Source organism: Ambystoma mexicanum, chromosome 2p (genome assembly GCF_040938575.1).
Source record: "Ambystoma mexicanum isolate Mex_15411 chromosome 2p, UKY_AmexF1_1, whole genome shotgun sequence".
Classification (NCBI taxonomy): domain Eukaryota; kingdom Metazoa; phylum Chordata; class Amphibia; order Caudata; family Ambystomatidae; genus Ambystoma; species Ambystoma mexicanum.
The window spans coordinates 958,168,080-958,184,980 of NC_090923.1; positions in this window are offsets into that span (position 1 = coordinate 958,168,080).

The window sequence follows — 16,901 nt, forward strand, 5'->3', positions numbered from 1 at the left end:
TGGATCATGAGGTTCGCCACCCCCTGGTACAGGGTCATCAAACTCATCTGTTGTAGTATGAGTGGAGGCTCTGCATTCAGAAACGTCTGCAGTCTTGGAATAAGAGAGCTCAACAGGAGGGTACGAAGTTAAGAGAGACATGGCTGTGGCATCTAGGAAGAGCTGGGAGCTCAACGGGATCAACGGTACCCTGTACTGCAATTCGAATACATACCAGAGTCTGCAGAGTAGACAAAATGTCCAGTGATAGAGAATGTGCCTCTGGTTGACTCGAGCCAAGTGCAGGCTGAGAAGTAGCCAGAGCACGAGGAATATGTAGCTGCTGAATGATGGGTGGTTGCGAAGTGGTGACTGTCATCGACGAGGTGGAAGTCTTGGTTGTTGGCAAAGCAGTGGCGGACAATGTCGACAGAGCCACTTACGAGACAGTCAATGGAGCGGTGCATGAGGATATAGACGGGATGGATGCAGACTTGTTGCTCTTCGTCAACATTAACATAGTTGTCACATTCATTGATGAGTGTTGTAGACATCGAGGTTGGAGCCGTCAGGGCGTGAGACAGAAACACAAAAGACAGAACATAAAGCACAGAACATCTAGTTGCAGGACTATTCCTCTTCCAGATGCACGACCAACAAAGAAAGTGCTTTCAAGCTGCCGTACCACTGGTACTACCCCCCCCAGTGAAGCTGCACCACATTGAGAATTCCCTGGGCCTGGGGTGCTGGCGTCAATGTCATGCGCAAGGGACTTCTTTCAATGGGTCCAGGCTTTTTGGGGTAAAGTATTAGCCATAATTGAGGCCATAAGGCAGACAAAGCTTTCCTTAGAACATGATGTGCTGCTCTTGGGGGGTGCCGGTCCCAGAGATCTATCCCATATCGGGAACGACAGCCAGGCTCTGACACACCTCTTGGTGGCGGCGCAGATTTTCATCTCCTGGGCATGGTGGACCACTGAGGACAACTGAGGACCCGCTTATCCCCAGTGGTGGACCAAGATCTAGGACATTTTGGTGGCAGAGAAGGTCACGGCAGACAAGGAATGGGTGATCCACCGTTTTACGAAGAATTGGTCCCCCATTCTGGAGTACGACCTTGACTTCCCGGCACAGGCATATAAACCACGTCAGGTGGTGCTGTTTTTGCAAAGGGACGACTGACTCAGTTGGGGAGCCGCCCTGCCATGGGAGGTGCACAATGAGGGTGGGGGAGAGGGGCGAGTTACTTTGGGGCTTTGAAATTTGCATTGGTTTTCATCTGGTGCTCCAGGAAACAGCCTTTTTGTCTGCCAATTTTGTCTTTAAACCCGTACTTAAATAGTTGTTAAAAAAAAAAAGCACCGGATATCAGCTGTTACTGAGGCATGAAAAGGAGGTTATCATAAATGTATTCAAACAATTATGTTTTCAGATTCTTCAGAAAAGACAATAGATTACCTTCAAGGCGCAGACCTGCGGCAAGAGCATTCCAAGTGATGGATGCAATATATGGAAAAGATGCACCCTTAGCTCTCATCCTCTCAGGGCGTGGGCAGTTCAACAACATCGCATTACTAGAGTGCAGTGTTTTATTTGGTTGATAGAAGGTTATTCTCTTTTTTAAGTAATCTGGTGCTGCAACATAGATCACTTTGTGGACAAGAACAGCCATCTTAAATTGCTGGCCCTGGTTGGGAACCATTGAAGGTTTTACAATGAGCTATGATATGTTCACCTTGCGGACCACTTGCAGTATGCGCATGTCTTTCTTGGATGCCCCAATTAGTTGTTTTTTTATTTGTTTTTGGTTTTTAGAATTTTATTTTACAAAAGTGGTTTAATACAAAAATATATACAGAATGAAAACACATTTCAGAAACACATTTTAGAAAAATCCTATATACAGACAAATTAATCATATACACATAGAAAACATCCTTAAATCTAAAACCATTAAGCAATTTACACAATTACATCTTTTTATAAAACAAATCTTAAAAAAAAAATATTAAAAGGAAATCATTCTAGCACCATAAGACCACAAACATTCAGTAGGAATCGTAAAATTGCCATTTTGAAAGAAATCGATTTTCCGTGCAACATATTGCACCAGATTACCTCAGGAAAGTATCTTTCTGTATGTGACACATTTTCCAAAGTAGTTTACGTGTTCCTCACAAATGGACTCACATTCAAGTAATAGGTGTCTTAGTGTTTCCTTTACAAAAGTGCTTTTACAAAAGCGACAGGGCACGTGCCCCATTCCCATTTTGTCTCTGATTTCTTGAATTTGCCCAGTAGGCAGTACATTAAAGCGGAACGGCATAACATTACACCTCCATTTTCTGTCAGAAAATGTATTTAAATATGGTTCCAAGGAACCCATCGTCTTCCAATCTGATACCAAATGCCCGTATAGAGATGAGGTCTTTACTTTATCATTGGTTTCGGCCCAATCAGCCCATATAATTTGACTTTTTACTTGCATTGGATTCCAAATGAGAAGTTCAACAACTGTTCCAATTTGATCAAGTATACTTCTGGTACTATCATACATGGATATTAAGAACTTTGATTTTGTTTTGCCCATTCTTAGTTGTAAACCCAATATCGCATATAAATTGTTACCTGATCCCAATATCAGTTTTCTTAGAAGGGCCATTTTTATCCATTCTATTACACTCTTTAAAGATTGTAAACCTAGTTTGTACCTAATTGCTGACATCGGGATACATTTTGGGAGAAAATACAATATGCTTCTCCAAAATTTTGCTTCGATCTTAACAAAACTGACTTCTACACATTCTGGAAAATATTCAAGACCATAACTGACTTTGGGGATCACTTTCAAATTATAAAATCGTAGCAGTGGTAGTATGGAGAATCTACAGTACATTCTGTCATTCTTTTTGTTTGTGCTGTCAATGCGACCTGTCGATCTTCTAAAACATTCCAATATGCACATTTTTTTTATATTTGCAAACATAGGACACCCCAAGTCCAAAAATGTGCGTCTAATTTCAAGTTTATTGTTTTTTAAATACCAGCTGAATTTTAGTTTTTTTGTTTGCTCCCAAAATAAGGATGGTAGATTTCTTTTCATTTATAATTAATCCATTCGTATCGATATAATCTTTAAATGTATTTATCATTCGTTGTAATCCTATCTGAGTTCTATCGATAAGAAGAGAATTATCTGCATAGGAGCACCAATTTAACTTCACCCCTTATATTTGTGGTGAAATAAACGAAGCCTGGTCCAAAGGGATCCCCACATCTGATACAAATACATTGAATAATGTAGGGCCGAAGATACAGCCTTGTCTCAAACCATTCCATGTGCATATTGGAACTGATAGTTTGCCTTCCTGATTCAATCAGACTTTAATCACGGATCCTTCATGCAAGTGGATAAGAGACAATATATTCCCGGGCATTCCAAGTACCAACATTTTTGACCATAGTAAAGACCTCTTCACCCGATCAAATGCTTGCGATGGGTCTATACTTGCCACATACGTCAAAGGAGCATTTTTCTTACATGAGTTTTCTTGTAGGGAAAACATAAGTCCTCCCAACTCTGTCCCCATTCGCTTTCTAAATCCGAATTGTTTATACCGGAATATTGCATTTGTTTCAGTCCATTCGTCTATCAACCTCAAAACCAAGCCAGTGAATACCTTAGAGTCAGCGTCCATTAGCGCAATAGGCCTATAGTTTTGTGGATTACTTCTGTCCCCCTTTTTATATATAGGAATAACATAAGAAATTCTCCAGGAGGTGGGCATTTGTTTGGTCAGGTCAATATTCCGAAACAACATAAAGAGAGTGTTAGCCCACTGACCTGGATTTGCTTTAAAGATGACATTTGCTAGTCCGTTAGGGCTAGCCACTCTGGAGGGATTTGATTTTGTTATTTGGTTCATTATCTCTGCCTCAGTAAAATAAAACTTCCAATCAAGTTCATATATTTCAGGTGTAATTGTGGAAGAGAGATTATTTGCTGCGTAGATATCACCAAAATGTCCCACCCACACATCCTCTTATACACTATTCACTTGTGCCATCATAAGTGGGGATCCATAGAATTTATAAGCTTCCAAAAGTTTCAAGAGGAACCGTCTTTAAGAGCTCTTAACATAGACTCATTGTCTGCTTGTAACATCGGGCCCTTATGTAATTTTAACCAATTCTTCAGTTTTTGTTTTTCTTTACATGTTTTCATATTTTTCCCTTCCCATGAAATAGAAAGAGTTTTAATTTTTCATAAGTTTTTATGTTCTTTAACTAGTTTGTCAAAGCCATGTGCATGTGGAGCTGTTACAGAACTCTTCTTTGGTCTAATAGATCTACTAATTGTTTTCCCGACATAGGTACTGAATTCTTCACTAGAAAATAGGTGGCACCTTTCCTCAAGCTGTAACTCTTGGCAATCTGAATTAAAAACCGAGTTTACTTTTTCCACATTTACCGGGTGCCAGGTTATTCTAATCCTTTTAATATTTACTTCTATGTTTTCTTTGTACTGGTGCCTTATTTGTTGTCGAAGTCCAATGTTTATTTGGATTTGCAAAAATCTATGGTCACTGAAGTTGTTATTAATCAGTTTGTAGGATTTAGATACTTCGAGTAGGTTATCAGACAAATATATGGTCGATAATAGATTTATATAAACCATTCGACCAGGTGTGAGGGTCATCTGTGTTCTTTAACAAAGTATTCACATGGGATAAGCCCCAGTTCAAGAAAAAAATATCCCATATAAGGCCTTGAAGTATTTTCCTAGTGTAGCCCCTTGGACCTCCTATTACTTGTCCTTCCTTTCCCCCTACAAATGACAGAACTCCAATATTAGATTCCAGGTTTGTACTCATATTGTCCAATGTCGGTATTAGAGCGTTCAAGTCGCCAGCGGTTATGACATGCAGACCTTTGTATTTGATGTTCATTTCCACAAACAATGAATTAGTCTTCTTGATTTTATTAGATAGGTTGTGTAGGGGATTCAAATATATATTTACCACCAAAACATACATTTTTACCTGGTCTATTGCCATTTCCAATACTACAGCCAAGACCCCAGTTACCGGAGAAATTGATTTGAGGATTTTCATGCCCTCACCTATCTTGACTGTGATAATTAATCCACCTGATGGGCGACCCCTGCTAGATTTAGCTGCTAATTGAAACCTCGAGTCAAAACCATCAATATGAAATTTACATGTCATCCATGATTCTTGTATACAAATAATACTATTAGTTGCTAGTTCAGCACACAACTCTTTGGAGGATAAGTGGGAGTAACCCCTACAGTTCCAGGACAGCAGATGGATATCATTCTAGAGTCCCGATTTTAAGTTTTGCTACTGATTCCTTCAAAGTTTGTGCCAACCACATCCAATAATTAATGTCATCAGATTTAGGGGGGTTCCAGTTGTTTCCAGTAGAACCACATTATTTCCTGTCATCTCTAATGGTGTCCATTTGTACGTAAGGACCATTCCCCAAATACCTGCTATACCCGTGTAGTCTTTCTCTCAGATCGTCCATTTTATTTCCATTAGACATATAGCCCTGGTTTTGTGTTTTTAAGACCAGGTTGAAATCTTTTACATCATACCCCAGTTTGTTCAATTCCATAATTTCCTTAAGAACCAAGTCTTGCACAGTTCGAGAATGAAAACCAAAACGTTCTGGGTGGATATAATCAATTAGTTTTAGATCAGATGATGATAGAAGTCTCAGATTTGGAATTTCCTTGAACAAGGAAAGCACACAATTTCTGTTCAAAGAGGGAGGGCCACCATAGTCAAACAAAAAGAATATGAAAAGGCTTGGGCAATCTGTCATTATTGGTCTGCACCAGCAAATCTTGTTAAAATCCTCTGTTACAGGTGGATTTAATGAATTTGCTTCCAAATCCACATGGAATTGTGTGGTTTGTTCATTGGCATGTCTTTCACTATATTTCTCTAATTCCAAGGAGTTTCCCTGTCTCTGACACTCCGTTATCAGTGGATCAATTAGACCCTGTCCGACTGTGTCACTAGACTTAACTATCGATTTTACAGCCTCGATATCGTTTTTGGCTTGCGTAGGGTTTGGATGTTGTAAAAGAGTTTATTCTATTGTACTTTTAAGCAAGGAAACCAAAGAGGAATGATTCAGAACCTGATGTCCTTCTGCCTTCCCTCGATCTGTTGGTCCCTTGTCAATCAAACTAACACTCGATTCTGATTTTTGAGCATTAACGTCTTTCGAGGGCACTGATTTCGCGGAAGTTATTTGTTCGTTAAATACCTCCAAGAATGTATTTGGTCCAACTGACTGATCCTTATGCAAAGTTATGATTGATTTTGGTCGTTGGATCTCTTTCTTCTTTACATCTAATGGAGCCAATGTTACAGGAGGAATTTGTAAGGGTACACATGCTCCTTTTGGTGATTTGTTGGTGAACCCTATATTTTGTTCAGGTATATTTATTTTAGATGTCAAACTATTGGCTTGGTTCTATGTTTTCAGACCAATACCATGTGGTTTTTTCTGTGGGGGTTCTTGTATACGCTGGTATTTAGCGAATAACTGGTACGTCTCTTTACTTTCAGTCCCTTTGTATCCCTTTGTGCCCTTATGTCTCATTTATTCTGTTAAAGTGTTTGAGACAGTACTAGCCCCAATTTCCTTTAGATCTGAGAGGTCCGTTATTTCATGCTTCAAACCCAAAGCAGAGCCCATGGCCCTGTTCCCTTTATTCTCTTTCTGAGCTTTATCTAAGAGAAGGTCAATTTTACTACTTTCATTGATGCCCTCATTACTTTTTTCCACCAATTTGTTCTTATTATTTATTTGGGGGCCAGTTACCGGCTTCAAAGGATCTCTAGTGTCCATCCTTATCCTTATGCCTAGCAATGATTTGGATTCCTCATCCAACAGATGGGGAGCAGGTGCAAGTGGATCTAGGTCACCTGGCCTAAGCCCCACCCACCTGGTGCCTTCCTGCTTGCCGCTCTTTCACCACTTAGCAAGCCCCGCCCACCTGGTGCCTTCCTGCTTGCCGCTCTTTCTCAATACTAAGCAAGCCCCGCCTACCTGGTTCCTTCCTGTTTGCCGCTCTTTTTCACCACTTCGCAAGCCAAGCCCACCTGGTGCCTTCCTGCTTGCCACTCTTTTTCCCTACTTAAGAAGCCCTCCAGCCCACCAGCAAGAAACGTAACAAATCTGGTTAATAGGTTGGTAAAAGATATGTATTATTTTTGTAGATACGCTGGGAAAGAAAGAAAATATTTTCTGAAACACGACATCCAACAAACCCGTCCATCAGGGGTATATGTGTCCTGACGAAAGCCTTAGTCGGACCATCAGACGTCCGGTCGAACTAGATGACACTTTTTCAAACTTGTGTTTGTTGATGTACTTGATTGAGATAGAAATATGCCAACAAGCCTTCTCGTGCTTGAGAACTATTACTTGTTCTTTACCACATTGTGTTTTATGTTGTCACACGTGTTTTTTAGAAGACGGACTAATGGTGTCCATTTTTATGTATTAAAGAATAAAAATAAGTATATTTTTGTAATCCAAACCTTTTGTTCATCTTGTGGTATTTGTTTCACATAAGATGTTCCTTTGCAGCCACCCATTGTTATTCTGAATTTCCAACCTTACTGCGACATTAATAGGTAGCTTGTTGGGGACCTCCGGTTTTTCTATTGTTCTGTAGTCCTCTCCCAACGAGCCCCTCACACAAAAGAGGACAATCCTTGCTCTGACTGTATTCTCCTGCTTTAGGACAACCCGCACGGTTGGTTGCGCACTACCTCCAATTAAAATAAGATGGAAAGTGTAAATATTGTCTCATTTACAGAAGACATATACTAAAAATGTCTTGACATGCCATCCATCCTAGGCACCGCAGTGGCGGGACCAGCAGCCACTCCACTCAGTAATACAAATGATTTGGACCTTTTCACACAAAAAAACAAAAAAACGGATACGGACCCAATCACATGGGCAACTTATGATCGAATATCTAAAATATACCGAGAGTTTTTTTGAAAAATCCAAAATTTATGAAAGGATTCAGTGGAGTCGGCATTACATGTTCCCACAACTGGGTTATTCTCATTATTGAGAGAGTCGAGGAAGAAAGTAAAAAACAACAAGAAGAATTTGATATTTTGGAAAAAAAGATGACGGACGAGTCGCTCAACCCAGACATTAAATCTGCACTGGAAAAAATGAATGAAGGGATGTCGAAATTCCAAACATTCACTTTAGACAAAAAAGTCTGGAAATTAAAAAAGGATATTGCGAATTATAAAGAGGAAGTGACGTATCCTTACTTGGTTCCTGGCTTTTTTCAACAATACAACACAAACCAGACAAATTGGAAAGGTCAATTCCATCCTAGATCCCAAAAGAATAAGAGGTTTGTCACCTTTTCTAATTCTTCCAATAGTAGCAACTCTGACACCTCCTTGAATGATCCTAACACGAGCGGGACAATTACACCTCAAAGGGGTCAACAACAGTTTTTTCAACAATGAGGAAATCGGGGCAGAAACAGACAGTGGGGCAACCATGGCATGCGCACCCGCCAGTGGATCCCGCCCCAAACCTGGTGACTCCAATTTTCAATTTAAGCACACATGTGCTATTGCCACATGAGATATCTGTCCTTTCCAAAGGGTTGTCCCTTGTTCCAGTATGCAGGGTGGATGCCTTCCAGACTGAAGTTGAAATGCAGATTTTTTTTCATATCATCAGGCTTAAATATTTCTTTCATGACAAAAATGATCCAACACCAGTCGACGAAAATCGATCGGGGAAACCCCCCCTTTAGCTTTACTCCTTTACAGTCCATGGCATCACCGGAAATTCTAGCGTTTGAAAACAAAATTCTAAGAGAGATGAGATCTCTATGCCTGCAAGAACAAATATAGAGATAATCTCTCTAAATCAGAACATCTTGCTTTAAAAAATCTAGAAAAGAACCCTCTTTTTGTGATAAAACCGGCTGATAAAGGGGGAGGCATCATCCTCTGGGTCTCCAATCTTTATAAAACTGAGGTAGAAAAACAATGGTTTGACACCTCAGTATATAAACCAATTCCAGTAGATCCAAAAGTAGGATCATGGATGAAATAATCAGCTTGGTCACACATGCAGCAGAACAAGGGTGCATCAATGACAATGAAAAAAATGTTCTTGATCAATAGACAGCCGGTAACCCCGGCATTCTATTGCCTTCCCAAGATACATCAGAACCAAGTAACTCCTCCAGGACGGCCCATTGTGTCGGCTATAGGCTTGCTGTTAGAGCCCCTATCAGTTTATGCTGACGTTTTTTTGAGACCGTTTGTGAGTCAAATGAAGTAATTTGTTCAGGACTCAACAGCAATGATCAAAATCCTAGATCTACTCACTATTGATACCCATGATATCTTTGTCAGACTTGATGTGGTATCACTTTATACCAATATATCCCAAGTGAAGTGCATCAATGTTATGCTAGATCTCCTAGAAACACGAGAGGACAAACGTCCACCCTTGGATTTCATTGCTGAATGTATACATATTGCATTCACACAAAATTTCTTCATATATGATAACTCTTTTTTTCAACAACTTAACGGAACAAGCATGGGGGCCACATTTGCACCCGACTTGGCCAATCTATACATGGACCATTTTGAAAAGAATCATGTATATGCCACCAAAAATCCATATGCAAAAAAAAAGCCTGGTATCGTTACATTGACTATATTATTATGATCTGGCGAGGTAATATGGAAGAACTCAAGTCTTTTAACACCTGGTTTACAAACGTGAGCTGTCCTTAAATTTTACCTGTGAGGCTAATAATACCAAAATCGCCTTCCTCGATCTACTCATTTACCGAATGCCCAACAACTCTATTGGGACAAGTCTTTACAAAAAACCAACCCAAAAAAACACTCTTACAATTTGAAAGTTTCCATCCGCAATCCCTGAGAGAGAACCTACCTTTTGGACAGTTCTTGCACATTAGACACAATTGTAGTGACAAACAAGACTTTAAATTCCATAGTGAGGCATTAAAAGTCAATTTAAAGGCAGGGGTTATCCCCCACGGATCATCAGAAGGTCCTATAAAAGGGCAGCAAACGTCCAAAGGACTGATTGCCTTGCTAAACAAAGAAGAACTGAATTGGATAAAATAACATGTGTGTCATCTTTCATTCCTATAAGTAATGATTTGAGAAAGTCTATACTAAAGAATTGGAAGATGATTAATACAGAGTCATTCAATATCCTTCCTCCCCGTTTTGCTTTTAAACGGCTACAAAAGCTGGGAGACAAGTTAGTACACACGTACCCGAAACAACATCCAATGTGTCTAAACAATCTACCCTTTGGCATCTCCCTCCTGTCACTGGACACTTTAAATGCGGAAAATGTCTAATGTGCAATTTTACAAAAAACTTGAAATCTATTGACCTAAAGGGCAGTGTTTGGCAACTTAGATCATTCATTAATTGTGCCACGAAATGGGCTATTTATTGTATCAGTTGCCCGTGTGGGCTCCTTTACATTGGAAAAACTAAAAGAACAGTCCGAACAAGAATAGGGGAACACCGTTCTTACATTAAAAATGGAAATGCAGACAAATCATTGGTGGAACACTATCGAAAAAATGAAACATTCCCACGATTATCTTTTCTGGTGTGTCTAACAAACCGTAGACCCCCACCCTCGGGGGGCGGGGGGGGGGAAGATAGGGATTTAAAATTGCGCAGGCTGGAACAAAAATGGATTCACAAATTGGATTATGTAAAACAGGGACTCAATCTTTATATTGAGTGGAACCTGTTTATCCGTAAATAATTCATCCACTCATTTAATGCACCTCCATATCTTGTATGACATCCGGGTACACCATTAGTAATAGGGGCAGTTTTTTTAACTAAATAGTTTTCCAATATCGAGTCGCCGATTGGTGGCCGCAATATATGGATCCTGAGGCGCTTGTATCATGCATCAGCGCTAGATGCGCTCGCATCTATAATAGATCTTCATTTCGATACATTCACCCTGGGCACCCTGTTAGTCAATCTAACATAGACGCCACATTAACACGACGCATCTGTGTTGTAAAATCCTGCATGGGATGGCCGTGCAGACACGTCACTACGTGATCACTCCTGCATAAGTGGGATCACATGATCCAGTAACCGCCGTTTTCCAGGAAGCTACGGATCCTTGACGCTGAAAGAAGAGAGCAGTACAGGCAAGTTCGTGGTGTCAGTAGGGGTTGATAGATTTCTATCAAGTAAGAGACCTTCCTTGTAAACAACTAGGTCACTAACTGTTCCCCTTGCGTTTTTTTGCGGTGCAGCTCCGGCACAAACCGGGAACCACTGACGAGGGCCCCGCCGAGTCATCTCTGACAATTTAAATGGAGTAACAGCCGCCGCCACCCGCGTACGAGCTAGCATTCAGAGGCGCCGTAACAGCACGATTACACATGCATTCTCAGGTATAAATATACCAGTCTTTTTCAGACAACATATTCTCCCTCTAAGTGTTGAGAAGACATGTTTGCTTTTTTCACTTTGTTCCTACAGTCACATTTGCACTAATTACACGTGCCCATCGGGCTAATTATGCAACAACACCATCACTAAAATGAGTGAAGCGGAAGCATTGACCACTAAAATCAGTTGAAGTCATTCTCGGTTTGTGATCCTCTCCAGGAAATCGATGAGGTACACTTCGATACATTGAGTGATGAAATGTTATATGTCACTTCTCCTTTCCTTTTCCCTCTCTTCCTCCCACCTCCTTTCCCTGCTCTGCACTTAACTGTCAAAAAGTGTAGAGAAAATGTCCACATATTTATAAGAGACACAAATGATTTGACAAAAATATGTATGATCTGATGCAGCCACAGTATCAGATTGGTAAATAAGAGAACCTGAGTTAAACGCTGTGACATATTCATTACTTGGAAATGATATATACGTGATGCGCATTTGAAATCTGTTCACAGGCTGGTAATATTATGAACCATTGGGTGATGCAAGAAATGTAACAAAACTGGTTAATAGGTTGGTAAAAGATATGTATTATTTTTGTAGATACGCTGGGAAAGAAAGAAAATATTTTCTGAAACACGACATCCAACAAACCCGCCCATCAGAGGTATATGTGTCCGGACGAAAGCCTTAGTCGGACTATCAGACGTCCGGTCGAACTAGATGACACTTTTTCAAACTTGTGTCCATAAATCTAAGGCTGAAAACAGACTCATTTCAGTCGGCACAATAAATATCGGGGCTTCTTCGAAAATGAATTGTAGTGGATATTAGTTGAAGTCACCTTTTGATTACTAACATCACTTGAGTTGTTGATGTGCTTGATTGAGATAGAAATATGCCAACAAGCCTTCTCGTGCTTTAGAACTATTACTTGTTCTTTACCACATTGTGTTTAATGTTGTCACATGTGTTTTTTAGAAGACAGACTAATGGTGTCAATTTTTATGTATTAAAGAATAAAATTAAGTATATTATTGTAATCCAAACCTTTCGTTCATCTTGTGGCATTTGTTTCACATAAGATGCTCCTTTGCAGTCACCCATTGTTATTCTGAATTTCCAACCTTAATGCGACATTAATAGGTAGCTTGTTGGGGACCTCCTGTTCTTCTACCCACCTGGAGGCCCTCCAGCTTCTTTTCCTTTGCAGATGGGCAGCAGGTGCAAGTGGATCTAGGTCACCTGGCCTAAGCCCCGCCCCCCTGGTACCTTCCTGCATGATGCTCTTTTTCACCACTTAGCAAGCCCCGCCCACCTTCTTAGCCCTGCTTGGCTTGCAACATTATGTGTTACTACTGACTTCTGCAATTGTATTCATTCTCCCCTCTTGCTTCTCCACTCTTTTCTTTTTTAAACTTTGGTTTTTATTGGCATTTTGTAATACAACAAAAACCTCCCTCCATCCCCCCTCCCAAAACTCCCCCCCCCCCTTCCCCGTCTCCAGTTCACAGTGTTCGTCTAGGGAGACTCCTAATGTACCCTCCGAGACCTGTGCCTCGGAGATGATGCGATTTGTGACCATGTCACCTCTTGACTAGGCGCCTCCTTCCCCCAGGGCGTGGGTCCCCCGGTTAATTGCCAAGTGTCGTGGAGCTAGTCCTGCCCCTTCCGGGTCAAGATCTGTACTTCGGAGTCAATGAACATCCCAGCCCAGGATTGTTGCACACCCACCCAGTTCGTGAGGAAGGAACTAGAGTCATTGTTCACCATGGCAGTTAATTTGTCCATCAGAAACATGTGTTTCCCTTTTTTTCAGCCAATCTTCTTTGGAGGGAGTTTCCGGGCTCTTCCATCTCTGACCGAGAGCCACTCTGCCCGCCCTCAACATGGTTTCCCACATCCTTGGGTATCGGTGTAGTTCTGTTTCCTCTGGGGGGAGACCTAGCAACATCGTTAGGGGGTTTAGTGGTAGGAGTTCCTCCGTTACTTCCTCTATCCAGCCCCTCACTGACCCCCAGTAGGCCTGGACCTTCGGACAATGCCACCACATGTGGCCCCTGGAGCCTGCCTGAACACATCCTCTCGGGCACCTTGGGGAGACCCCCGTGAACATCTTCGACAGTTTTATTGGGTCTCTGTGCCACCCCTGCAGTATCTTAAAGTTATTTTCCATATCTGAGGTGAATAAGTTCCCGCGAAATGCAATTTTGAATATTCTAGCCCAAGCGTCCTCAGAGATCTCTTCACCTGCCAGGTCATTCCAAAACATGTGGAAGCTCTGCCTACTCTCAAGGTTGTAAGTATTTAAGATGGTGTACATACTAGATACCTCACCCTTTCTCGATGTCGCTGAGTCGAGGAGCTTCTCGAAAGGGGTCAACTGTCTCCTCTGGTTAGGACCCCATGTCTGATCACAGAGGATGCCCTTAAGGCGGAGGTACTCTAATATGGACAGGGCATCTCTCAGGTCCTCATAGGATAGGAATTCCCCCCCCCCCCTTGAACATCTGCCCAGCCCATTCCATTCCCAAGTCCGACCAGGTCTGGGAGTGCCGGAACCCCTTCCCGCCCCAAGTTAAAGGGATGGCCCCAGAGAGAGGTCATCGGGGACGGCCATGTGGTAAGATGTGCCGTCTGGGGGCCTTCTCTCCAAATGTCCCAGAGAACTCCCAGGGTCGGGTGTGATTTCTGGTGTTTCGGGATCGTCTTGCGTGGGGCCCATAAGAGATTGCGGACCTTTAAAGGGTGAGCGTCCACGTCTTCCAAGTATGACCAATATGTTCCCAGACCTTCTTTCATGTGCTCCAGGAGGACGCGCAGTTGGGCAGCACGGAAGTACAAATGAAAGTCTGGGAACCCAAATCCCCCCTCCTCCCTTGGTAGGGTCAGGGTAGCCCTCCCAGTCCTGGGGGTTTTCCCCTGCCATACAAAGTCTCGGACTGCAATTTGTAGATCTCTAAGGGTCTGTGCTGGGACACTGGTTGGGAGTGCTGTGAAAAGATACAGGGGCCATGGTAGTATTTTCATCTTCACTGCGGTCATCCGGCCATACCATGAGAGGATCATTTTGTCCCACCTCCTCAGATCAGATGAGATCTCAGACATTATGGGTCCATAATTAGTGGTGCTCAGATTAGAGAGGTCCCTGGTGAGAAGTACGCCCAGGTATCGTATAGCGTCTTTCCCTACTACAATCCCGTGGAACCTGTCCAGGAGGTCCAGCACTGGGTCTTTTGTTCTCATCAGGAGCAGGACTTATTTTGCAGCATTAATTTTCAAACCCGAGAAGCGTCCAAACTCAGTCACCAGGGCTAGGAAGGGGGGGAGTGAGGAGCCCGGGTCTACCAGATATGCCAAGATGTCATCCGCAAACAGGGAGAGTTTGAATTTCACCTCTCCCCTTCTAATCCCCCTGATGCCCGGATGGGATCTGATCGCTATGGCCAATGCTTCCATCGTGAGGACATATATCAGGGGGGAGAGTGGGCAACCCTGTCTTGTCCCTCGGGAGAGAGGGAATGAATCGGACAGCTTCCCGTTCACCTGTACCCTTGCTGTGGGGCTCTGTAGAGGGCTGATACCCAACTCATAATGTGGGTCCCGAAGCCCATTCGATGCAAAAGGAGTTCCATGTACCTCCATTCGACCCTGTCGAAGGCTTTCTCCGAGTCTAGGGAGAGGACACATGCGTCAAGCTCTGAATTCTGGGCATAATGGAAGAGGTCTATTGTTTTGCGAATGTTATCGGAGCCTTGCCTACCCTATTGAAGCCCACCTGGTCCCCATGGACTAGCCTCGGCATTATCCCCTCCATCCGCTTCCCCACCACCTTGGCTAGAATCTTAACATCGATATTCAACAGTGATATAGGGCGGTAAGAGGAACACACTGCAGGATCCTTCCCTTCTTTAGGCAAGACTGCGATTATGACCCCCATCATGGATTCGGGGAGGGTGCCCCCGTCCAGTACAGCATTGAAGACTCTCACTAGGTATAGGGCCAGGGCGGAGCGAAATCTCTTGTAGAAGTAAACGGTAAACCCATCTTCCCCAGGGGAGGTTCCCACCTTCATCCCACCAATCACCTTTTCCACTTCATCCTCGGTCACCGGCCCTCCAACCCCTCCGCCATCTCCCTAGACAGAGACAGGATCTGTACGGAATCCAGAAAGGACTCTATCTGGGTCTCATCCCTGTCGTATTCCGATGTGTATAATGCCTTGCAGTAATGGCGGAAGGCCTCTCTGATATGGGGAGAGTCGCAACCAAGGTTCCCCTGGGCGTCCCTTACCTCTTTCACCCTTCTACTAGCCTGGCCTCTCTCAGCTTCCACGCTAAGATCCTGTCCGCTTTGTCCCCTTTGTCATAGTATTTTTGTTTTACCATCAGGAGGCTCCTCTCCGTTTTATGCAGGAGTAGGTCTTTTAGATGAAGTCTATAATCCTCCAGCGCGGCCACCCGATCGCCCTCCAGGGCTTGCTCTGAGGAGCCCCCTGGCTGGAGGCGAGCTATTTTTTCTCGCAGTGCTTTCTCCTGGGCCTCTCCCTCTTCTTTCGGGCTCCCATTTTTATGAGGACACCTCGTAGGGTTGCCTTGAAGCCGTCCCAGAGTGTGTGCGTGCCCACCTCCCCATTGTCATTAAGCTCAAAAAACTCTGCTATGGCATCCAAGACGGCCTGGGCATGGACTTCATCCTTCAATATGGCATCGTTGCATGTCCAGCGTCCCCTGGGCTCTCTACACCAGTCAACCGCCAAGGTGATACGGACCATATCGTGGTCTGACCAGGGGACAGGGTCTATCCTGTAGCCCGCCACATATGGGCGGAGGGTTTCATCCGCAAAGATGTAATCTATCCTAGAAAAAGAGTTGTGGATGGTTGAGTAGTAAGTGAAGGAAGGGATCGGAATTGTATCTGCCAGGCCCAGGCACTCATTCACCCTGCGGAAGTTTCGCGCCATGGCTTCATCTGCGGATCGGAGGGATTGGGAGCCCACCCGCTTTCTATCTACGGTTGGGTCAAGGACCATATTGAAATCCCCCCCCCCACCATCAGCGGGCCCTGCACAAACAGTTTTAGCTTGTCTCTTACTTCCTCCCAGAATAGGGTTTGTCCTTCATTCGGGCCGTACACTACCGCCAGGGTTAGGGGGGAGCCCTGTAAGGAACCCCGTACCAGCAAGTATCGGCCCTCGGGGTCCTTCAAGATGGCCTCTCTCTCAAAGCCTATGTTCCTTGCCACCAGTATGGCCACCCCTCTCTTCTTTCCCTTATGGGATGCGTGGAAGACCTCTTCAATTCCACCCCCTCGCATTTTGGGCTCCTTCCCTCGTGCCCAATGTGTCTCTTGGATGAAAAGCAGGTCCAATTTCGCCCTCCTAAATTCCCTGCAAACCAAAGAT